At 32.5% G+C, this 6,219-nt stretch overlaps 1 long non-coding RNA gene across 1 annotated transcript; it reads left to right on the top strand.

The window, feature by feature from the left end:
• Positions 1–501: 501 nt before the first annotated feature.
• On the top strand, positions 502–3,254 carry LOC142181277 (uncharacterized). The gene is made up of 2 exons (XR_012709936.1): positions 502–1,243; positions 3,023–3,254. It is a non-coding gene; the product is annotated as an uncharacterized LOC142181277 (long non-coding RNA).
• The last annotated feature ends 2,965 nt before the right edge of the window (positions 3,255–6,219 follow it).

Genomic DNA, 6,219 nt, shown 5'->3' with positions numbered 1-6,219 from the left:
GCTAGCTAATTATTATTTTGACTAGTAACTTTTAGTTTTTCTTACTTTTCATAAAATTGAAAAAACAGAGTCATATTTTTGGTTTTAAAAAAAAAAAGAATCATATTTTTGTTTTGCAAAATATAAAAAGAAAAATTCAAAATATATGTATTTTTATTTGTGTCTATTTGATGTAGTGTAAGTCTTAAATTAAATTTCTAACAGTAGATTGAAAATTTTTATACTACCTTAAAATATAGCTATTTTGTTTTTCTTAATAGTCCTTTTTTCATTTAGGAGTAGTGTTTTTATGTACTCACGTTTGATTTAGCTAAAGAAAATCAGAAAAAAATCAAAAAGACAAAAGAAAAACAAAAAGAAGAAACCAACGAAACAAAATTAGAAGGAAAGGAACGGATGAAGCAAAATGCAAAGGAACAAAAATAAAAATGTGGACCCCACCCACACCTTGGACTCCTGCACATTCTTCTTCATTTTGTTTACAAGAACAGATTCAAAATGTATACTTTATTTTGCTTTCTATATTTGCTATATATTTTATATATTTTCTTTTTGTCTTGAATAATAAAGAGACTACATTTTGAAAACCCTAGTATAAAATGCTCTCACCCTCATTCTTGAGAGGGAGCAGCCTTCACATCCTCTTTTTCTCCCTTACAAAAGAAGGCAACCATATTCACACAAGAACACCCGGACACATGCACACAGAAAAGGGACGGACATAAAGAAACGGAAAAAAATAACTTAGAGAAAACGAGGGGGACGAAACAGTGACAAAATTAGGAAATTCGCTGACCACTGACTCCACCTTTTCTTCTTTCTATTTCTAGCAGACCACTGGATATTTTAAAAATCTTGAAACACGTCATCTTCCTTTTCAAACTTCAATTCTCTTTTCATTTCCTTGTTGACCGACGAGAGCCACCAACTCCGCCACCACCCTCCACAGTGCTCAGCTTTGAGGGTTTTCATAATTTGCAGTTCGCATGCTCGACGCTTTGCCTCAGTAATCAAAACTCTTAGACCTCAAATCAATTCGACACTAAGCAGTGAAATGGGGTTTGGTTTAGAGATCCGAGTTCCCGCAAAAACTTGCAGTCGAGTTCCTAGTGAGTTTGTCGTTCGAGGTTGCGGATCCGAGTTTCGGTTGCGGTTTGGTCACAATTCAATTGAGACGGATTATTTGTTGTACATCTTGCTGGGAGTTTTAATTAAAATTGGAGAAGCTCCTACCTTAATTGAGGTCCATTTCTCTTTCTCCTCCTAATTTGACATTATTTCAGTACTTACTTTAATTAATTTTTCTACTATGTTTATTTGTGCCTAGTTTACTTATTACTTGAAATTCATTTGATAAATGTTTAGTTATGGTTTGTATGTTGGCTTTATTCCTAATTGTATCTGTTGGGTAAGAATACTTATGCAGAAAAGTAATCAAGAATTGAAGTAGGATAGATTCTAGTAATATGAATTGTTAGAGCAAATGGGTTATAGGGGGTTGGCTTTTAAAATGTGAAAGAAAATGAGCTTAAATAATCTTGCTTCTTTTACTTTATCCATTTATGAATTTAATCGCTAAGAGCATGTTTAGGTCCGCTAGCACCTGGGTAGGCAAACTTTAGGATTTTTGTTAGTTTTGAGGCGAGAGGTCGTTCCTTTAGTTAAATTTATTCGGGGAATGCCCCGAAAAATTTGTATATATTTTATTCCGGGGTATGCCCGGAAGTATTTGTACTTGAAGATCGATAATAGAATTCGTAGTATTTTTATTATTATTTTTATTTTCATTTTCATTTTCTTTTTATTAGGTGGGGACGACCTCGAGCCTCGTGTGTATTTATTTTGCTTTTCTGTGATTTTACCTCAACTTGAATATTTTAAAAGCCAACTAGACCGAGTACGCAACCGTGACTTTCACGGGACTTGGGGAGTGCCGAACACCTTCTCCCCGAGTCAAATGAACCCCCTTACCCAAATCTCTGATGCAGACTTAGTTTTGGAGTCCAAAGTGTTTTAAAGGAAAAATCATTTTTAAAAAAAATGGTGACCTGATACATCGAAACCAATGTCAGGTGGCGACTCTGAATTATTTTCTTTTGAACACAATTTTGTCATTTTTTAATTAAAAACCCTTTTTCGAGATTTACTAAATATTTTTATTTATTTTAGAGAGGTTAGCGAGTTTTGTAAAAAAAGGGGTGTGACACCATGCTAGGTGACGTGCGTATGGGTGTGCACTGCGAGGGACTGAGACTTGGTCCGTCTCATGAGGCTGTGACGCCTAATGGCGATTATCTGTGGTTATGTGTTTACTTGTTTTTGAACTTGTTTGCCTTCATGTTAGAGATCATTTTTAGGCTTTATTCATGCTTAAATTATTTGTACTCAGTCATAGAAATTGTTGTACATGTTAACCTAAGCCTCTATTATTTGCTAATATGCTGTGATACTTGATATTGGCTGTATTCCCTTATTTGTTGATGAAGGTACATGATTGAGTAAGGCCGTGGGCCTGGTTGTGAGGATATTAATACCATAGCGCATGAGTTGCCCGCGTAGCACGTGAGTTGACCGTGCGGGTCCCGGTATTGATACCATAGCGCATGAGTTGTCCGCGTAGCACGTGAGTTGACCGTGCGGATCCAGGTATTGATATGATGGTACGTGAGTTGTCCGTGCTTAGTGCTTGGGCTTTGGGAGCCCCTTCGGAGTCTGTACACACCCCTAGTGAGCGCAGAGTGTTGAGTGTATTAAGTGTTGAGTGTTGAGTGCTGAGTGATGGAGTGACATTGCTGTGAAGTTGCATTTACTTTTGTTGTTGCTGCATTTATCTGTTAAATTTCTTTGTGGTATTTAATGAGTTATGGAATTTACCTGTTTATTCATGTTTATTTTTTTTAAAATTGTGAAAATAAATAATTGGACTGTTTTACTTAGCTCGTCACTACTTCTCAGTTCCTTAGTTATTTCTGTTACTACTGAGGTGATTGTACTCATACTACACCCTGCACTTTATGTGCAGATCCAGGTGAGTTAGGGTGCGACGATCGTTGATTTCAGGCCAGCTATCTGTGGAGATTGCAAGGTAGCTGCCAGCGTCCACAAGACCTTGTTACTCCTCTTGTCATTTCTTCTTTTGGACATTTAGACAGTTTATATATCTTAGTTTATAGTGTTAGACGCTCATGACTTAGTGACACCCCGATGTTTGAAACTCGTTTCCGTATTTTTTTATATATTATATTTAGAGTTGATTTAGTTTATGAAAAATTTAAATGTTGAAATATTTTATTAAATTCTTATAATCAAATTAGTAGTAATATTTTGGGAATAAGCTTGCCTTGTAACACGATAGGCGCTATCACGACCATGGTTAGATTTTGGGTCTTGACAGATACCCATATTAATTGATGCATATTTTATTTAGATTTGAGAAAATGATTTGAAATGAGTAATAAATACTGTGGGGATAACAGGAAAAATAATTTTTTCTCTCTTGATATGCGTAAAGTGACAAGTAAAAATAAAAATTTATTTTTAATATACATACCAAGTAAAAGTAAACGGATGGAGTAGTTTTTAGTGGACAATGTACGACCAAAGTTTCACTAATATATACTCACAAGGGTATAGTCGAGTTGATTGAGTAGGAGATCCCAATCAGGAGGTTGCAGGTTCGGAATTCCACGCATGCTTCTCGGTCATCGAGTTCGTTGTACGAGGCTTGTCTATTGTGGTTTATCTCTCTAGTATGATTTAGAGCTATTGCACTAGAGTGAGATTTACTTATAGCACACTAAAAAAAGGGTGTTCCCTTTGAAATCAAACATATAATGTATTGATAAATGCAGTTGTACTATATACATTAGAAACACATACTACAGTATACAATATAAATCCACCGACTGTTACTTTAATCTAAAAACGGCAAAGGGCTAAATATACCTCTCTACTTTTAAATATTGTTTACCTGTACCCTTCGTTATACTATTGGGCTATCAATACCCCTACCGTCATACTTTAGAACAAAAATACCCCTATTTTGGATGGAGTGCCACATGACAACACCAGATTAAAACGACCCATTTTTTTTACCCGATCTGTTTTTAAGAAAACCCCCAACTCGACTCCTACTTTTATTTTTTTTCCAATTTTTTTTTTTAAAATTTCAGTTTTTAAAAAACGAAAATATTTTGTTAAAAAACAAAACAAAAAAAATCTATTTTTACAAATTTGTTTTTCCAGTTTTTACAAAACAAATTTCTTTTAAAAACCTGAAAAAAAGGAAAAAAATATTTTTCAAAAACGAAAATATTTTGTTGAAAATAATGTTTTCAGTTTTTAAAAAAAGAAAATATTTTGTTATAAACTTAATTTTTTTTAAAGGGTTTTAGCTTCTTTGGGTTCTATAAATAAAGGATTTTTTTATAAGGTATATAAAATTTTATTTAACATATGAATCGAAAAAGAAGGAAGAGAGTGGTGTGTGTGTGGGGGTGGGGTGGGGGGTAATTTTGGGTAATATAGCAAAATTAATATGTATAAATATGGGGATAAAAAGATATAAAACAGAAAAAAATATTTTCGTTTTTTAACAAAATATTTTCGTTTTTTAAAAACTGAAAACATTATTTTCAACAAAATATTTTCGTTTTTGAAAAATATTTTTTTTTATTTTTTCAGTTTTTTAAAAGAATTTTGTTTAGTAAAAATTGGAAAAACAAATTTGTAAAAACATATTTTTTTTTGTTTTTTAACAAAATATTTTCGTTTTTTTCAAAACTGAAATTTAAAAAAAAAAAACTAGAAAAAATGAAAATAGGGGTCAGGTTGTGTGTTTTTTAAAAAACGGATCGGGTAAAAAAAAGAAATAGGTCGTTTTAATCTGGTGTTCCCACGTGGCACTCCATCCAAAATAGGGGTATTTTTGTTTCAAAGTATGACAATAGGGGTATTTTTATTCCAAAGTATGACGGCAGGGGTATGGATAGCCCAATAATATAACAAAGGGTACAGGTAAACAATATTTGAAAGTATAGGGGTATATTTAGCCCTTTTCCGATCTAAAAAAGATGATAGATTCATCAACCATCTAACTAAATCAAAACTAATTATTTGAAAAGAAAGTAAAAGTAGAGGATTTAATATTTTGCAATAGATTTTCTTTTTCTCTGAAAGCTTCTTGTTTCACTTTGTCAAACTATTGCTCAGTCCGACCAGCTGAATCTCTCTGTCTAAATAAAAGCTCTAATTAGCAGTTTTTTCCCCCTCCTTTTGCTTCTTAATAAGTTCATTTAATTTAGAGTAATCAAAAGTTCATTTTTCTTTTTCAATATTATCCCAAATTCTTTTAATTTGTGAAACGTTTCCTATTGGTCTCATCTCTAAGAGTTGAACTTTTCTAGTAGGTCACTGCGCATGTGAAAAAAAATTAACCTAAATAACCTTTCACCCAACCACTTAAACAAAAAATAACCAATGAATATATAATATATATACAATTCATATATAATATGTGTACAACCATGTATAATTTATGTAAACAAGTTAGCAAAAGTAAATAAGTAAATCTGGCTGGCTATTTGTGTAAGGATTTTTTTTAAAAAAAAATTGGGGTTTGAATATCAAGAAAAATTAGGGTTTAACCAATTTTCTTTTAGCCTTCTCAAAGATATGAATGCATGATAAACAAGAGGTTTATCTTTCTCTCCTTGATGTCCTGGTTTGTTTGCCTACAAATGGGTAAGTTTACAAATCTAAACAATAACTTTTTTATAATTTTTTTTTAACAGTGTCAGCAAGTTTTAGAGCTTTGATGCATGTGGTCCTAACTAATTTAGCAGTACTTATAATGTGGTGTCTGCTCCTCAAAGTTACATTGGAATCAACACTAACCTTTGACCATACTGCTTTTGCTATAAATATATAATTCTCCATTAATGAATAGAGAATGCAGAAAAGGATCTGGAAAGTTTGTTGATCAGTGACTTTGACCAATATTAGAAAATAGTAGTGCAATATTTTAAATATATAGAAATATAAACTACTAACACAGTCTATCGAAAATAACATCTCTATCTGTATAAGGTACGAATAAGCACTAATCCTTCTAGACTTCAATTGTAAAATTACACTGAATCTGTTTGTTGTTGTTGTTACGTCGTTGTATAAATTAAACTACAAAGGTATCTAGTCATTCGAACTAATGATGTTAATTCT

This window comes from Nicotiana tabacum, chromosome 5 (assembly GCF_000715075.1).
Source record: "Nicotiana tabacum cultivar K326 chromosome 5, ASM71507v2, whole genome shotgun sequence".
Lineage (NCBI taxonomy): Eukaryota > Viridiplantae > Streptophyta > Magnoliopsida > Solanales > Solanaceae > Nicotiana > Nicotiana tabacum.
Note: the sequence above shows the minus strand (reverse complement) of the source record. Positions and strands in the feature narration are given on the sequence as shown.